The sequence below is a fragment of the Saimiri boliviensis genome, chromosome 14, assembly GCF_048565385.1.
Source record: "Saimiri boliviensis isolate mSaiBol1 chromosome 14, mSaiBol1.pri, whole genome shotgun sequence".
NCBI lineage: Eukaryota > Metazoa > Chordata > Mammalia > Primates > Cebidae > Saimiri > Saimiri boliviensis.
Window position 1 is genome coordinate 76,328,360 of NC_133462.1, and position 15,208 is coordinate 76,343,567.

The following is a 15,208-nucleotide window of genomic DNA, read 5'->3' on the forward strand; positions in this document are numbered from 1 at the left end:
CAGGATGGTTGGGAAGGGAGAGCTTGGGATGAGAGCTGCGTGCTGGGCATGGAGCAACCAGGCCAGATGGGAGGCAAGCCAGAAGGCTCCAGACACACTTATTTAGGAAAATGAAATTGAACATAATTAGATGTTGATTGATTTACTATGAAGAGGTTTTTAAAAATAATTTAATTTTTTTGCAGAGATAGGCTCATTATGTTTCCCAGGCTGGTCCTGAACTCCTGGGCTCAAGTGATCCCCCTACCGCCTCTGCCTCCCAAAGTGCTAAGATTACAGGGGTGAGCCACCGCGCCCGTCTCTGTGAAATAACTGGTGGAGATGTTAGAGCTGAAGTAGCGATTAATGCACAGAAAACTAAACAAATGTTTAAAACACTAATTCTAACGAAAGCAAATTATTATATGGGAAAAGAAAATTACTCATAGTTTACTATGGATCAGCCCTGAGTTGCCTTCATATTAAGAAAACACTGGATGTTAATTTTTTTTTTTTTTTTTTTTTTGAGACGGAGTTTCGCTCTTGTTACCCAGGCTGGAGTGCAATGGCGCGATCTCGGCTCACCGCAACCTCCGCCTCCTGGGTTCAGGCAATTCTCCTGCCTCAGCCTCCTGAGTAGCTGGGATTACAGGCACGTGCCACCATGCCCAGCTAATTTTTCGTATTTTTAGTAGAGACGGGGTTTCGCCATGTTGACCAGGATGGTCTCGACCTCTTAACCTCGTGATGCACCCGCCTCGGCCTCCCAAAGTGCTGGGATTACAGGCTTGAGCCACCGCGCCCGGCCTGGATGTTAATGTTGATATGACTATGGAGTGAAGAATGTGCCACCCCAAATATGCCAGATTAATACATCGATTATTCAAGTTGAAGACACTGGAGAAATTGTAGTTTCACAAAGGGCGAGCTGACTTGTCTCTTTCTTCATGCAGCAAGCCATAAATAGATGCCTCTGAGCAGGGGTGCCCTCACCCTACCATGGGCGAGAAAATAGTCCTTATCACCCGAGACCTGGAACAGGCACCTGCAAAGGACCCACATGAATCTATTAATGAAGTCATCCTTATCTCCCAACTGTTTCATACCCCATCCTCCATGTATGTCCCAGTGACTCCCCTAGAAAATTTGCTGCCCCAGCCAGATGGTCTTTATTGTGCCATTTCTTCTCAAATGTGTTGCTCTTTGTCTAAAATGTGTAAAAGCAAAAGCGCCTTGTTCTGGCCACATCTTTGGACTTCACTCTCTTGCGAAGAGCCCACGTACGTGTAAACCTAAGAAGTGTGTATGTTTTTCTCTTGTTAATCTACCTTGTGTCAGTCTGGCTTCTAGATTCAGCTAAGGAACACACTAAGAGCTAAAGCGGGGGATGAGGTGATCTCTGGCTCCCCTACACAAAAATAAGCAATTCTGAAACACACAGGAGGATGGGAAATCTGTGCAGTGAGGTCAGTTGAGAAAAAGCTAGTTTCTATGTCTATTGAGGTCTTCAACACATAGTGCCTCAAACGAGGTTTAAAAAACAACGACTAGGCCAGGTGCAGTGGCTCGCACCTGTAATCCTAGCTCTTTGGGAGGTGGAGGTGAGCAGATCACCTGAGGGCAGGAGTTGAGACCAGCCTGGCCGACATGGTGAAACCCCATTTCTACTAAAAAAAAAAAAAAAAAAAAAAAAATTAGCCAGGCAGAGTGGCAGGTGCCTGTAATCCCAACTACCTGGGAAGCTGAGGCAGGAGATTTGCTGGAACCTGGGAGATAGAGGCTGCAGTGAGCCGAGATTGTGCCACTGCACTACACCCTGGGTGACGGAGCGAGACTCTGTCTCAATAAATAAAATAAAATGAAATACAACAACTAAAAGGAACACTGCAAGCATGTTATTTGGAAGTGTGGGAATAAATATCAAAATAATCAGCTAAAAGGGTTACACATGGTTTTACTCTTCAAGAAGAGGAGTGGGGTTGGGGAGCTGAGAATCACTATCATTTTAAAAACCTTGCAGATCCGCCGGGCGCGGTGGCTAACGCCTGTAATCCCAGCACTTTGGGAGGCCGAGGCGGGTGGATCACGAGGTCAAGAGATCGAGACCATCCTGGTCAACATGGTGAAACCCCGTCTCTACTAAAATTACAAAAAATTAGCTGGGCGTGGTGGCACGTGCCTGTAATCCCAGCTACTCAGGAGGCTGAGGCAGGAGAATTGCCTGAGCCCGGGAGGCGGAGGTTGCGGTGAGCCGAGATCGCGCCATTGCACTCCAGCCTGGGTAACAAGAGCGAAACTCTGTCTCAAAAAAAAAAAAAAAAAAAAAAAAAAAAAGCGAAGTTTAAATTACAGCATCCCCCTCCCTCACTCCCTCACCGACTCTGCAAAACAAGAACAAGAACAAAATGATTGTCTTTCTTAAGCAAGGCATAGCCATGATGCAGCGTCCAACGCAGGCCGATAGGGGGCTCACTCAAGATGGGCTTTACCGTGGCCGATCGCCGCAGCTGGGTTTACGGACTAGCTTCTTTACCTTTCTCCGTGGACCTTTCATCTTCACCCTGTTATGCTGTTGACCACGGCTCTTCAGATTCTGGGACCACAGTATAGTGTGAGATATCAAGGATTCTGGGAGAGAGTGATATGGAGAGTCAATGGGAAGCCATTTAATTTGCAGGATTGGATAAGTAATAATGTACCCTTCCTTTCTGTGGGCAGAGGAAAAGTGCTTAAAAATTCAACATTTTGCATCTTTCCTCTTCACATCTTTTTATAAACTATGAAATTTATGTAAAATCGAAGTTGTTTTCCATTTGTAGTGATTCAGTGCATAGGAGATGTTATTTTGTTAGTTTTCTTTTGGTTTTCTTTTTTTGAGACGGAGTTTTACTCTGTCACCAGGCTGGGGTGCAGTGGCGCGACCTCAGTTCACTGCAACCTCTGCCTCCCAGGTTCAAGTGATTCTCCTGCCTCAGCCTCCTGAGTAGCTGGGACTACGAGTGCCCACCACCACGCCGGCTAATTTTTTTTGTATTTTTAGTAGAGATGGGGTTTCACCATGTTGGCCAGGATGGTCTCGATCTCTTGACCTCGTGATCCGCCCGCCTCGGCCTCCCAAAGTGCAGGGATTACAGGCATGAGCCACCGTGCCCAGTGTTAGTTTTCTGATATTTCCCAACAGATATCTGTGTAAATTATCTTGGCCGTTTTACTGCGCAAATTTCTAGAAACTGGCCATTCTGCTTAACTTGTATTTGTTGATTGGTTGGTTGGTAGCACCACAGTCAAACAGGTAATTGGTAACTATACTGTAAGAACTGAGAAATGAGTCTTGGTAGCCCCTGCCTTCACATGTCTGGGCCTGGGCCAAGACACCAGAATGGGAGTCAAGGTGCCAAGTGACCAATTACCAATCCTGGGTATGCTGGCTCTCAGGGCAAGAGGATCATTTGAGCCCAGGATGTCAAGGCTGCAGTGAGTCGAGATCGCATCACTGCATTCCAGCCTGGGTGACAGAGTGAGACCCTGTCTCAGAAAAAAAAAAAAAAAGGACATACATCATCCAAGTTTGGATTTTTGTTTTTAGATTCAACTGACAAAGTTTCAGAATCAAATTGTCTTAAGAGTTGCTAAATGCTTCTCTTCATTTCTGGCCGCAGGGCCGCGGACCTAAGTAGTCCGTTTTATTTCTGGTGGAGGTGGAGCCTTGAGGCGAAGAGATTTTCCCGGGAACCGAAGCCGGGTCGTCCAGGCCGGGAACGCCCCGTTCGGAGGCCGGACTTGGTTGGAGACTGCGCCAGGGCGGCTGGAGAAGAGCCAAAAGGAGCCGGGTAGCCGGAGGGACCGCGCGCTTTCCGCCGCCGGAGCCTGCGAACCGAGACCGTAAGCGCCGGGGGCGGCAGGGGCGGGCGGCGGGCCGGGGCGCCCGAACCCCCGAGGGTTCGGACCCGCGGGGGTGCAGAGGGATTTGCAGGCGGGCCGGCCCCAGCGTCTGACCCGGCGGAGAGACCGCGCGCGCCGCCGCCCGCCCGTCCGTCCGTCCGTCCTGCTGGCGCGCGGCCGGGAGGAAGGAGCCCTGCAGGCGGCCGCGAGCTCCTCTTGCAGGGAATTCCGCGTTCCGACGGCTGGCGGACGCCGCAGGGCCGGAGGCTCGCGACCCCGGGAGCGCACCGCGTCCCCTGGCCAGGGCGAGCTCCGCGGTGAATTGCACTTATTTGTCAGCCAAGTCCGAACACTGATCACACCTTTTAGTGGAAAAGCGCTTTCATCTCCGCCTGCCGCCCCAGCGTGCCGCCCCGCACCTCCCGCTCTGGTCCCGGTAGAGGAGGCCAGCCCTCCCCGCTGGCAGAACAGGAAGCTTGCCCTGGAGTTCACCCTGTGGTCCAAGCCAGGGACTGTGGTCAACCTGAGCAGGAGCTCCGCGGAGACCGAGTCGCCGCCTGCCTCCCTCCCGGGCAGGGGTCGGTTTTCCCTGAGCTTCTAGCTCCTTCCTTGCCCTGGCCGGCTTCCGAGGAGGGGTGCCTAGCAATGTTGTAATCCTAATTTCGATCTTTTTTTCTTAAAATTGAATACCCCTCCATGCCCCACCTCCCATTGTTTAAACTTCAGTTTCCACCAAGCCTGAATCCGCTCCCGCAGGCAATGCTCGCTGCCCTGGCAGCTCTGTGAGGGCTCAGCTTGTGGCTGGAGGTAAGAGGTAGGGGGGACCCGTGCACTTGGCAGGCCAGATTCCTGGACAGCCTTTTGCTGGGATTGATGAGCTGTTGGTGGAAAATTGTTGAGGACCTTGGGGCTGGTGCCTGATTCGGTACCATTGTGCAGCCTCCTCTGAATCGAGCATAATTTAAAATAAACATTTTCAGGAAGCCACGCTTGTCCAGAAAGCAACATTGTTTTCTAGTGTAATGGTTCCTTCCTTCGGGGAGCTGGGCTTGGGAAATATTAAGGGGCCTTTCATTGGCCCCACTTGGTCCGACTTAGCAGCAAAAACTCTCAGAGTGTTCTGCAAGCAGTTTTTCTTTCCCAAATGTCCCCACCTAGAGGGCCGTGTGTTGCCTGAGGACGCGTGGGTGGTGCTTAGGGCCGGCGCACGGGGGAACTGGGGGGCAGGGGGAGCATGCCCTCGTGGGACTTGCAGTTCTAGGGGCAGAGAGGATAACAAAGAAAGTACGTTTGTAAAACATAAAGTATGTTAGAAGATGAAGTGTGCCATGGAGATAAATACAACCTGAAAGAGGGAAGAGGAGTGCCAGGTGGAAAGGGAAGGCCTCACTGAAGGGTGACATTGACACAGACCTGAAGAGTTAGGGAGCAGCCAAGCTGCTGCCTGGCGTGCAAGTACAAAGGCATGGGGCAGGAGTGTGCCCGGCTTGCATGGCCTGAGCTGCTTTCGGAGTGTGGGTCAAGCTGGTGCGTGACCTACTGGATAAACTGAACTAGCTCAGTCTGTAAGCCAGGGGACTCCCGAGCTTTGCGGCCTTCTTCCCAGGAGGGAAGGACCTGCCAGGAAAGGAAGGACCTGCCACAGAAAATAACTGCTCCGCAAGGCAGCCGGGGTGAGCCTCAGCACCATCTTCGACAGGCCACAAGCTCTCTGCATGATCGCGTCTGCTGCTCAGCTGTGCCTGAAATACAGTAGCTGGCGCAGACTTACGCGGGTGGAATATCTTCAGGAAGCCCTGAATGAGGGCTCTTCGGGCAGAGGGACCTTTGCAGAAAGGGCGTCTTGACCACTGCAGGAGGCAGAGTGGCTCTCTTCAGGCTTCTCCTGGGATGCCCTGGTTCTTGCCTGATGCCTTACACGTAACTGGCGCTTTCAGGGAGCACGGGGTCACCCATGCACAGTGCCCTTCCTCTTGCCCTGAGAGCCAGTATACCCATGCTTGGTGATGGGTCACCTGGCACCTTGACTCCCATTCTGGTGTCTTGGCCCAGGCCCAGACATGTGAAGGCAGGGGCTACCAAGACTCATTTCTCAGTTCTTACACCAAGAGATTCAAAAGCATGGAACACAGCTGGGTGTACCAGATAAGGGAGGGCCAAGCATGAGTTGGTCACCCCTGTTGAAAAAATAGCTCGAAGCCCACCCACTCGGGGTGGGAGTGGGCACAGATGGAGTAGACAGGTAGTGATGTGAAGGGCCTCTAGGATCTCATATGCAAAACCCACCTCTGCTAGGCCATAAATCCCATCAATAGTAATTCATTCCTTTAAGACCTAAGACAGTGCTGTGGCAAGAGGATTGGGCCGGAAAGGAGACTTGGGTCATGTCCCAGCCTAGCCATGGACGTGTCCCGCCTCTGGACCTCATCTGTAAAATGAGGTTCGGCTCAGCCATCTGCAAGGCTCCTTGCAGCTCTGCTATGTGATGATTCTGTGGCTAAGTGCAAAGGGATTTCAGGAAAAGATTTCAGTGAGTTTGGATAGGGCCTTGGTGGGCGCTGTGGCCTCTACCGGGTCCAGTAAAGACACTCAGTGGAGTGAAGGCCAAACCTTAGACAGAGGTCGAGGACCCTGAGGAGGGGGAGGGTCACTGCCTAGCCCAGCTGGCCCCCTAGGCTGCCTGTGCCTGGTTCTTGACGCAGACCTGGTGGCTCAGGAGCAGAGTCTCCAAGGGGCTGTGGGGTAAGGTGGGGGGCTGCAGGAGGGAGAAAGCACCCCAGCAGTTCCCTGTTAGGGGACCATAGCATTGCCAAGGATCCAGCCACACCCCTCTCCTAAGGAGAGAGGAGCTGGTGGACACTCCAGGAAGAGCTCCCTCTCGCCAAGGAGAGAACTGTGCAATCCAATCCTCCATTATATAACTGAACACACCGTGCAAACCAAGTTCACACTGAGCGGCCTCCCCCACTGCCAAGATGTATTTGCTTTATTTCCCTGGGGAAATCATAGTTCATCCTTTCTCAGCAGAAAGCAGCTATTTTGACTGTCACAGCCTGGCCTACGGCACTCCAGGAGATGGGTTCAGAGACCCGGCGTGGAGTCCGCATGCCCACTGGCCTTGCCTTCTGTCTCCGTCTGTGGCTTGGCGGGTGGGTGTGGCTTAGTGCGTGATCCAGCGCCCGCACAGCCACACCTGTTCGGCTCTCCAAGTCCTAACTGAGCAGGCTTGCATAAGAGGGAAAAGTGTTCTTTTCTCTGAGGAGTTAAAGAGACTTCTGAAAAATTCTTCAGCTACTCCACAAACTAGGATCACAGGCCTTGTTCCTAGATCCGGAGCGGGAGTTTCGGCTGCCTTTAGCATTTGGGAAGTTTGGTGAAGAGACTGACTGAACTGGAATGTCTTTTTGGTCTCTGAGCTTCATTTGCAATTCTCTTTAACATAGAAAAACTGGCAGGGCAAGATGGCTTACACCTGTAATCCCAGCACTTTGGGAAGCTGAAGCAGGTGGATTGCTTGAGCCCAGGAGTTTTGAGACCAGCCTAGGCAACAAAGTGAGACCTCATCTCTACAAAAAAGTAAATTAGCTGGGAGTGGTGAGCACACCTCTAATCCCAGCACTTTGGGAAGCTGAGGCAGGAGGGTGTCTTGAGCCCAGGAGTTCAAGACCAGCCTGGGCAACACAGTGAGACCCTGTCTCAAATAATTTTTTTTTTTTTTTTTTTGAGACAGAGTTTCGCTCTCGTTACCCAGGCTGGAGTGCAATGGCGCGATCTCGGCTCACTGCAACCTCCGCCTCCTGGGTTCGGGCAATTCTCCTACCTCAGCCTCCTGAGTAGCTGGGATTACAGGCACGCGCCACCATGCCCAGCTAATTTTTAGTATTTTTAGTAGAGACGGGGTTTCACCATGTTGACCAGGATGGTCTCAATCTCTTGACCTCGTGATCCACCCGCCTCGGCCTCCCAAAGTGCTGGGATTACAGGCTTGAGCCACCGCGCCCGGCTTTCAAATAATTTTTAAAAGGAAAAATGACCTCTTCTTAGGATGATTGTAGTACGGGAGACGGTGCATTTGAAGAGTCTCCATGCCAGTGTCACAGTTCAGGGCTTCGCCAGCCTTCCTCACAGGGGTTGTGGGTGCCTAGACACCTCCTGAAGTCTGGGCCATGTTCTGAGCATGTCCACCATGGGCCCGCCTGACTGGCTTTAGTCCAGTAGTAGCCTGGACTTTGACTCTTGAAGGCTGTGGGAGGCCCGGGACCGAGAGCAGGAGGTCCCAGTGCCTTTGTGAAGGGTCAGAGAGCCATGCCATGCTCCTGAGACGCCAGAACGGGCAGCCATTGGCCCGCCAGCCTTCGCCAAAGGCCACCACCTCAGGCTGGGGATTTGCTTTCCCTGTGGAATGAGGGACACTGGCTGCATTGAGGGGTGACTTTTTGGTCCTACAAATTTGTGTCCCTTTCTGCTAGAACTGAGAGACTTGGATCTTTGGGAAAGTAAGAGAAACCTGTTGGTCCCAGTGCCAAGCCCCAAGGCCGTGTTTGCAGGTGTGAGTCTATCCTGCAGTGATGAGGTATGAGAAGCCTGACTCTCACCAGCTCTTTAGGAGAAATGAATATACTTTCCCACATTCCGGTTTTTCTGCCTGTGGCAGGACCTGCTTGCTGCCAAGTTGTCCCTGTGGGGAAGTAGCTCAAAAAACATAGCCACCAGATCAGGGCACAGCCACCAGCTGGGAGAGGGCACCCCTGCCCTCTTCTGGTTCCACATGCGCCTGAGGCAAGACTTCCAGACCCTACCAGGAAGGCTGTTAACAGGGTCATAGGACGTCCTTTTTAAATTTAATTTTATTTTTAGACAGCATCTGGCTCTGTCACCAAGGCCAGAGTGCAGTGGCGCCATCTCAGCTGTCTGCAAACTCCACCCCACCAGGCTCAAGCTATCCTCTCACCTCAGCCTCCCAAGTAGCTGGGATTGTAGGCGTGCGCCACCATGCCTGGCTAATTTTTGTGTGTGTACGTATATATATATTTGAAGGGACAGGGTTTCACCATGTTGCCCAGGCTGGTCTTGGACTCCTGGGCTCAAGTGATCCACCTCAGATTATAGACACGAACCAGGGCACCCAGCCAAGATGGAACATCTTAATTTCAGAGTTGCCTTCAGGACTTTCAATTGAGCCCCATAAATATTTTTAGCCTTTTGGAACTTTTAAACTCCTTTTTTGCAACCTAAACATTGCCACAAGCACTCTAATCCCCACCACGATAAAATGACCCAGAGCATTCCTCAGAACTTGGACCCTTGTCCTCGGCTGCGCTACAGGAGGCACCCCAGTCCTCTCGCTGCTCTGCTAGATGAGATGGCAAGCTCAGGTTCCTCCGTGAGGCCCAGCTTTCAGTGCTCTCCTGTTACACACTGCGAGGAAGCTTCCAAATCGCGGAGCACATTGTTGAGGAAAAGCCACCTTGGGGAGAAGGGGAAGGTGCAGAGTGTGGTTAATGGTGGGAAGGAAATCCAATCGGTGTGTTATATGATCCACTCCTATTACCCCTGAAATAGGAGTCTCTCTTCACTCAAATAGAAAATGCCAAGGATTGGCCCGGCACAGTGGCTCACGCCTGTAATCTCTGTAATCCCAGCACTTTGGGAGGCCGAAGGGGGCAGATCACTTGAGAACAGGGGGTTCGAGACCAGTCTGGCCAACATGGCAAAACCCTTCTCTATTAAAAGTTCAAAAATTAGCCAGGCATGGTGGTGGTGGGTGCCTGTAATCCCAGCTACTCAGGAGGCTGAGGCAGGAGAATTGCTTGAACTTGGGAGGTGGAGGCTGCAGTGAGCTGAGATTGCACCACTGCACTCCAGAATGGGCAACAAAGCAAAGCTCTGTCTTAAAAAAAAAATTTTTTTTTTGAAACAGAGTCCCACTCTGTCACCAGGCTGGAGTGCAGTGGTACGATCTCAGCTCACTACAGCCTCCACCTCCCAGGTTCAAGCGATTCTCCCGCCTCAGCCTCCTGCGTAGCTGGAGCTACAGGCGTGTGCCACCATGCCCAATTAATTTTTGTATTTTTAGTAGAGATGGGGTTTCACCATGTTGCCAGAATGGTCTCAATCTCTTTACCTCATGAGCCACCCACCTCGGCCTCCCAAAGTGGTGGGATTACGAGCATGAGTCACCATGCCTGGCCAAATTTTTTTAAAAATAAGTTATTCTAATTTTTTTTTATTTTAAAAGATAAAAAAAAATTTTAAAGAGAATGTCAAGGCAATTCCACAGAAGGCAATGCTTTTTCCTTATAGGTGGTGAACTGGGTTCTGCTTGGGTTTTTTTCTCTGTTAATTTAGAACCAACGGAAAACTCAGCAGCTCTCATTTTAATTGGCAGGACGTGAGATGGAACGGGACCTCAAATGTCTCATCTTCTGAAGTTTTGTAACCTAAAGGTTGTGTGGCCTGTAAAGATGTGGAAATAGCCATCCCCTCTCCAAAGGTGCACAGGGTCTGGCTAGCCCACCCTCGTGGCCTTCCCCTTCCCCTCTCCAGACCCTCCGCAGCAGATGGGGCCACTGAGGCCTGGAGAAGTGGAGGCACTGAGCTGAGGCTACGTGGCTGGCAGGCGGCAAAGCAGGCAGTGGGGGCCTAACTGCCAGCGGGCCGGCGGGGCGCTGCCTCTACCGCATTCGCATCCCAGTGCCAATCCCAAATTGTTTTCTTTCTATCTCTCCAGATGGGTAGACGGCATGGAGGTGGAGGGCATTCCCTCCCACGCAGAGGGTGATATGCCCTTCTCTCGGGCCCCAGAACAGCGCTCTTGCCCCCAAGAAGGCTGCCTCCCGACACTTTTTTCTTCTCTTTTACTCTCCCCTGCCTTTTTTTTTTTTTTTTTCCTGCTTGCAGACTACATTTTTCCCTTGCCTCAGTTTCTGGCTCTAAGCTGTTCTCCCAGGGCTTGGCTCCGGCTCTTGCACAAAGATAAACATGGCCATTGGCCTGGCGCACAAGCCCAGCTCGCCTGCATCCGCCCCCCCAACCCTGAGTCTCTGGGGGTCCCTGGGGTTCAGGGACAATGGCTGAAGATGGAGAAGCTAGGAGTTGCCCCCAGGGTTTGCCCCCATCACTCTTGGGCCAGCCAAGGGAGTAGAGCTTCAGGGTGGCCTTTGGAAAGCCCCCGGGAGGCTCCGCCGGCCGGCTGCTCATGGGGAGTTCACAGCAGGAACACTCCCAGGCTCCCATCCTGTGTTTGCTTGGCAGGCGGGCCAGGAATGAGGGGGACGCCATCTGTTTGTCCCTTTCCGCTGGATGTTTCCTTCGCCTTGCCCCAGGGAGGAATGGTGAGGCTGGGGTGCTGGGGAGGGCAGGATGGGGCCAGGCTTGGGACCAGGGCTGCAGAGGCAGCAGACCCTCCAAGCCCACCTGCCTCTCCCACCCGGCATCTGAGCAGCAGGCCGTGCCATGGTTTTTCCCGTGCCCCCTCTGCCCCCACACTTTCCTCCCCAAAAAGGCAGACTGCCGCCAGGAGAAGCACCAGGTTCTCATGCTGCCGAGTCTCAGTCACTATTAGGGAAGCTCGCAGTCAGAACCAGGCCTGCCCAGCTGTCCCGGGGCTGGGTTCACCTTGTGGCCTTTGTTCTGGAAAAACACATGGGCATTCTGCCCTGCAATGCACTCAGCCAAGGCCAGGCACCTGGCAAGTGCTGAGTCATAACCAGCTAGCACTTGCCTGCAGTTTTAGGAGCACTTTCTGACAGTGAGGTTCTGACTGCTTGCCTGGCTTTGGGGAGGGGAGTCTTTGGCAGGTGGTGGGCCTGCGCCTTTCCTGCGTGCGGCTGGATCTGCGTCTGACCCCATCTTTTTAGACCCAAACCCCCACTGTTTGTAGTGTGCCTAGGATACCGGCTCTCCAGTCTTTTTTGGGGTCAGCGGGCTTTCTCCATAGAGCCTCATGCCCCCTACAAAACCCTTTCCTGCACCTTAGGATCTGTCTCTGCCAACCAGGCTAAGTAGATTATATTTATTATTCCTCAAGAATTAAGCTCTTCTTGATCAAAAGTTCTGATTAATTTTCTATGCTCTCATTCAAAGAATTTTTAAATTCATTCATTCATTCAACAAATAATTAACCAGGCATCCACTAGAATGCCAGGCACTGGGAGTCCAGTTGGGAGTCAAAGCGGACATGGTCAGTACCCTACAGGAGCTTCCGTCCAGCTGTCAATCACGTAATCACACTGACAAATGTGAGCACTAGGAAGGCTCGGACTCAGAGATGTGCCTTGCTGGGATAGGTCAGGAGAGCCCACGCAGAGGAGGGACAGTCAGTCTGAAATCTGAAAGGTGGGTAGAAGTTAAGGAAGTGGGAAGGGGAGGGAATAGCTTTTCAGACAGAGGGATTCGCCTTCATAAAGCCACACAGTAGGACAGTATGGTGAGCACAAAACTAAAAGATCAGGGCAACAGCGTGAGAGCCGAGCCCTGAACTCTCACTTAGCTTTCAAGTAGACTATTTCTCCATAATATTGATACCAGTAGCACTCTGAAGGGCTAGGGGAGAGGTCAGTGGTCAGATCACACAGACCTTGAAGGCTACATTAACTCCAGGACAATGAGAAAGCTCTTTAAGGGTTTCGCAGGGTATGTGACATACATGATCAGATTTGCATTCCCAAAAATCACTCTGGCCTGGCTCATGACTGTAATCCAGCTATTTGGGAGGCTAAGAGGCTAAAGCAGGAGGACCACTTGAGCCCAGGAGTTCGAGACCAGCCTGGGCAATATAGCAAGAACCTGTCTCCATTTTTTTAAATTAAAAAAAATGTTTTGTTTTTAAAAGAGTGCTGTAGCTACAGAGTGGCAATTGTGTGCGAAGAGGCAGAGCAGGTGTGAGTGGACCGGACAGCTGTTTTGCAGTAATCCAGGGGAGAGTCACCGGAGCCTGGGCTGGGTTGTGGTGGGGGAGATGGATTTAAGATGTACTTTGAAAGTTGAGCTGCCAGAACTTGCTGATATCTGCGGTGGAGTGAAGGAGAGGGGTTTCAAGGACATTGCCTGGGTTTCTGTCTTGGCAGTTGGAGGGGGGTTAGTGCCAGTTACTGTGAGAAGGAACACCAAGAGAAAAAGTTTGGGTGGGCGGGGGCAGGATCACAGTGCAATCTCGGATGCACTGGAGAAATTTTGACACAGGTACTGTCTGGGCCACAGGTGGCTCTGTTCAAATACATTTAGAGCTCTTTGTCCGCACTTAAGCACTGTCATACTTAGCTGTGAGGGGGCCAAGAAATGTAACGTGTTTGGCTGGTCTTCTCCAACTAAAGTTAAAATTCCTTTGCTAAGGAAGAAGGGGAGGGCATTGCTGGCAGTCGGCCACGACATCCCAATCAGGTGGTCAGTTTGCCGCACCCACCAGCTCATCAAGGAGAGCTGTGGTGAATCGCTGAGTTCTGTGTAATCAATCTCCTGTCTGGACCACCTTTCTTCACTCAACCATGAAATGCTCACATTCCCAAGTATATTTTTTCTTTCTTTCTTTTATTGAGACAGAGTCTTACTGTATTTCTCAGGCTTGAGTGCAGTGGCGTGATCTTGGCTCACTGCAACCTCCACCTCCTGGGTTCAAGCAATTCTTCCTGCCTCAGCCTCCTGAGTAGCTGGGATTACAGGTCCACAGCACCACGCCCAGCTAATTTTTGTATTTTTAATAGAGAAGGGGTTTCACATGTTGGCCAAGCTGGTCTTGAAATCCTGACCTCAGGTGATCCGCCCACCTCAGCCTCCAAAGTGTTTATTGATCTTTATCAATCTTAAATGAACTGTATGTTTTAAACCTTGTATTTTTATGACTTACTGACATCACTTAGGAGAATTTTTAAAAGCAAACTTTTATTTTCACCCCAGTGTAACAGAAATATTAAGTTCCATTAAATTACTAAACTGAGCTACTTTTTTTTTTTTTTGAGACAGAGTTGTTTTTTGTTTGTTTGTTTGTTTGTTGAGATAGTCTCACTCCATCACCAGGCACCAGGCTGGAGTGCAGCAGCGTGACCTTGGCTCACTGCAACCTCCGACACCCAGGTTCAAGCGATTCTCCTGCCTCAGCCTCCCAAGTAACTGGGACTACAGGCACATACCACCATGCCTAGCTAATTTTTATATTTTTAGTAGAGACAGCGTTTCACCATGTAGGCCAGGCTGGTCACGAACTCCTGACCTTTGGTGATCTGTCCGCTTCAGCCTTCCATGCTGGAATTATAGGCATGAGCCACCCCACCCACCCTGTTTTTCGTTTTTTTGGTTCTTTTTGTTTATTTATTTACTTTTTGATTTTTAGACAGGGTCTTGCTCTGTCTCCCAGTCTGGAGTGCAGTGGCATGATCATAGCTCACTGCAGCCTCACCTGGGCTCAAGCAATCCTCCCACCTCAGCCTCCTGAGTAGCTGGGACCACAGGCATGTACCACCAAGCCTGCCTATTTTTTTTATTATTATTATTTGTGGAGACTGGGTTTTGCCATCCCGCCCAGGCTGGTCTCAGACTCCTGGGCTCAAGTGATCTGCCTGCATTGGCCTCCCAAAGTGCTGGGATCATAGGTTATTTTACCTTTTAACTGTGCCAAAGAACCAAGCACCTACTTTATTTGCTCTCCTGTATTTAAAATTGTCTCTTATATGCCAGACCCAGAAAGATAAAACACAAGCAAACTAACAAAATACTCCACTTGTATCATTTGCTGCTTCTTTTTAAGTGAACACGATTGCTACATTTATTGCTTTCTGAGTTTACATTTAGTCCATCTTTGAAGGGTAAAGAGCATTGATTGTGCATCTAACTTCTTCAACTTGAACTTAGGGTGATTTTTTTCCAAGTTTCACAAATGCATGACCAAAATTAGACTTCAGTGTAGAACTGGAATTAAAATATGTACAATCCCATTTCTTACCGCAGGAGCCAACTGTTTACCAAGTTCCCCTCTGAGCTCAGTATCTTGTAGCTAAATGACCACTGTCTTCCAGTCGTGTTTTTTTAAGAAATCATGCTGGTTTGCAACAAAAAATGTATTTTCTTTACTAGGCAAGTGAACCATTTTGTTGAGAAGAGTACCTTGGCTTCAAGAAAAAAATGATTTCATCCTGAAAGACTTCCCCTCCAACTCCCTGCCCCTCAAACTCTCTCAGTCCAGTAACTTGTCAGTATTCTGGAAAAGTGCATTGCAAAACAAAAACCTTAATCAGATAAAGTAGCTCTCTGGAACTTTTGGGGCAGATCAGTGAAGCTCTGATTTCAGGTACTAGCAAAATAAAACAGGCACTCTCATTTTGTATTGTTTTACTTTACTTCAAAAACCCTTGGT

The 15,208-nt window shown here is 50.5% G+C and overlaps 1 protein-coding gene across 1 annotated transcript in view; it reads left to right on the forward strand.

Moving 5' to 3' along the window:
- Window positions 1-3,737: 3,737 nt before the first annotated feature.
- Window positions 3,738-15,208, forward strand: part of EPHX1 (epoxide hydrolase 1) — a 41,099-nt gene continuing 29,628 nt past the window's right edge. The window contains exon 1 of the mRNA XM_039464218.2: window positions 3,738-3,861. The gene's annotated coding sequence lies outside the window, so the exon portion shown is untranslated. The remainder of the gene's footprint in view (window positions 3,862-15,208) is intronic.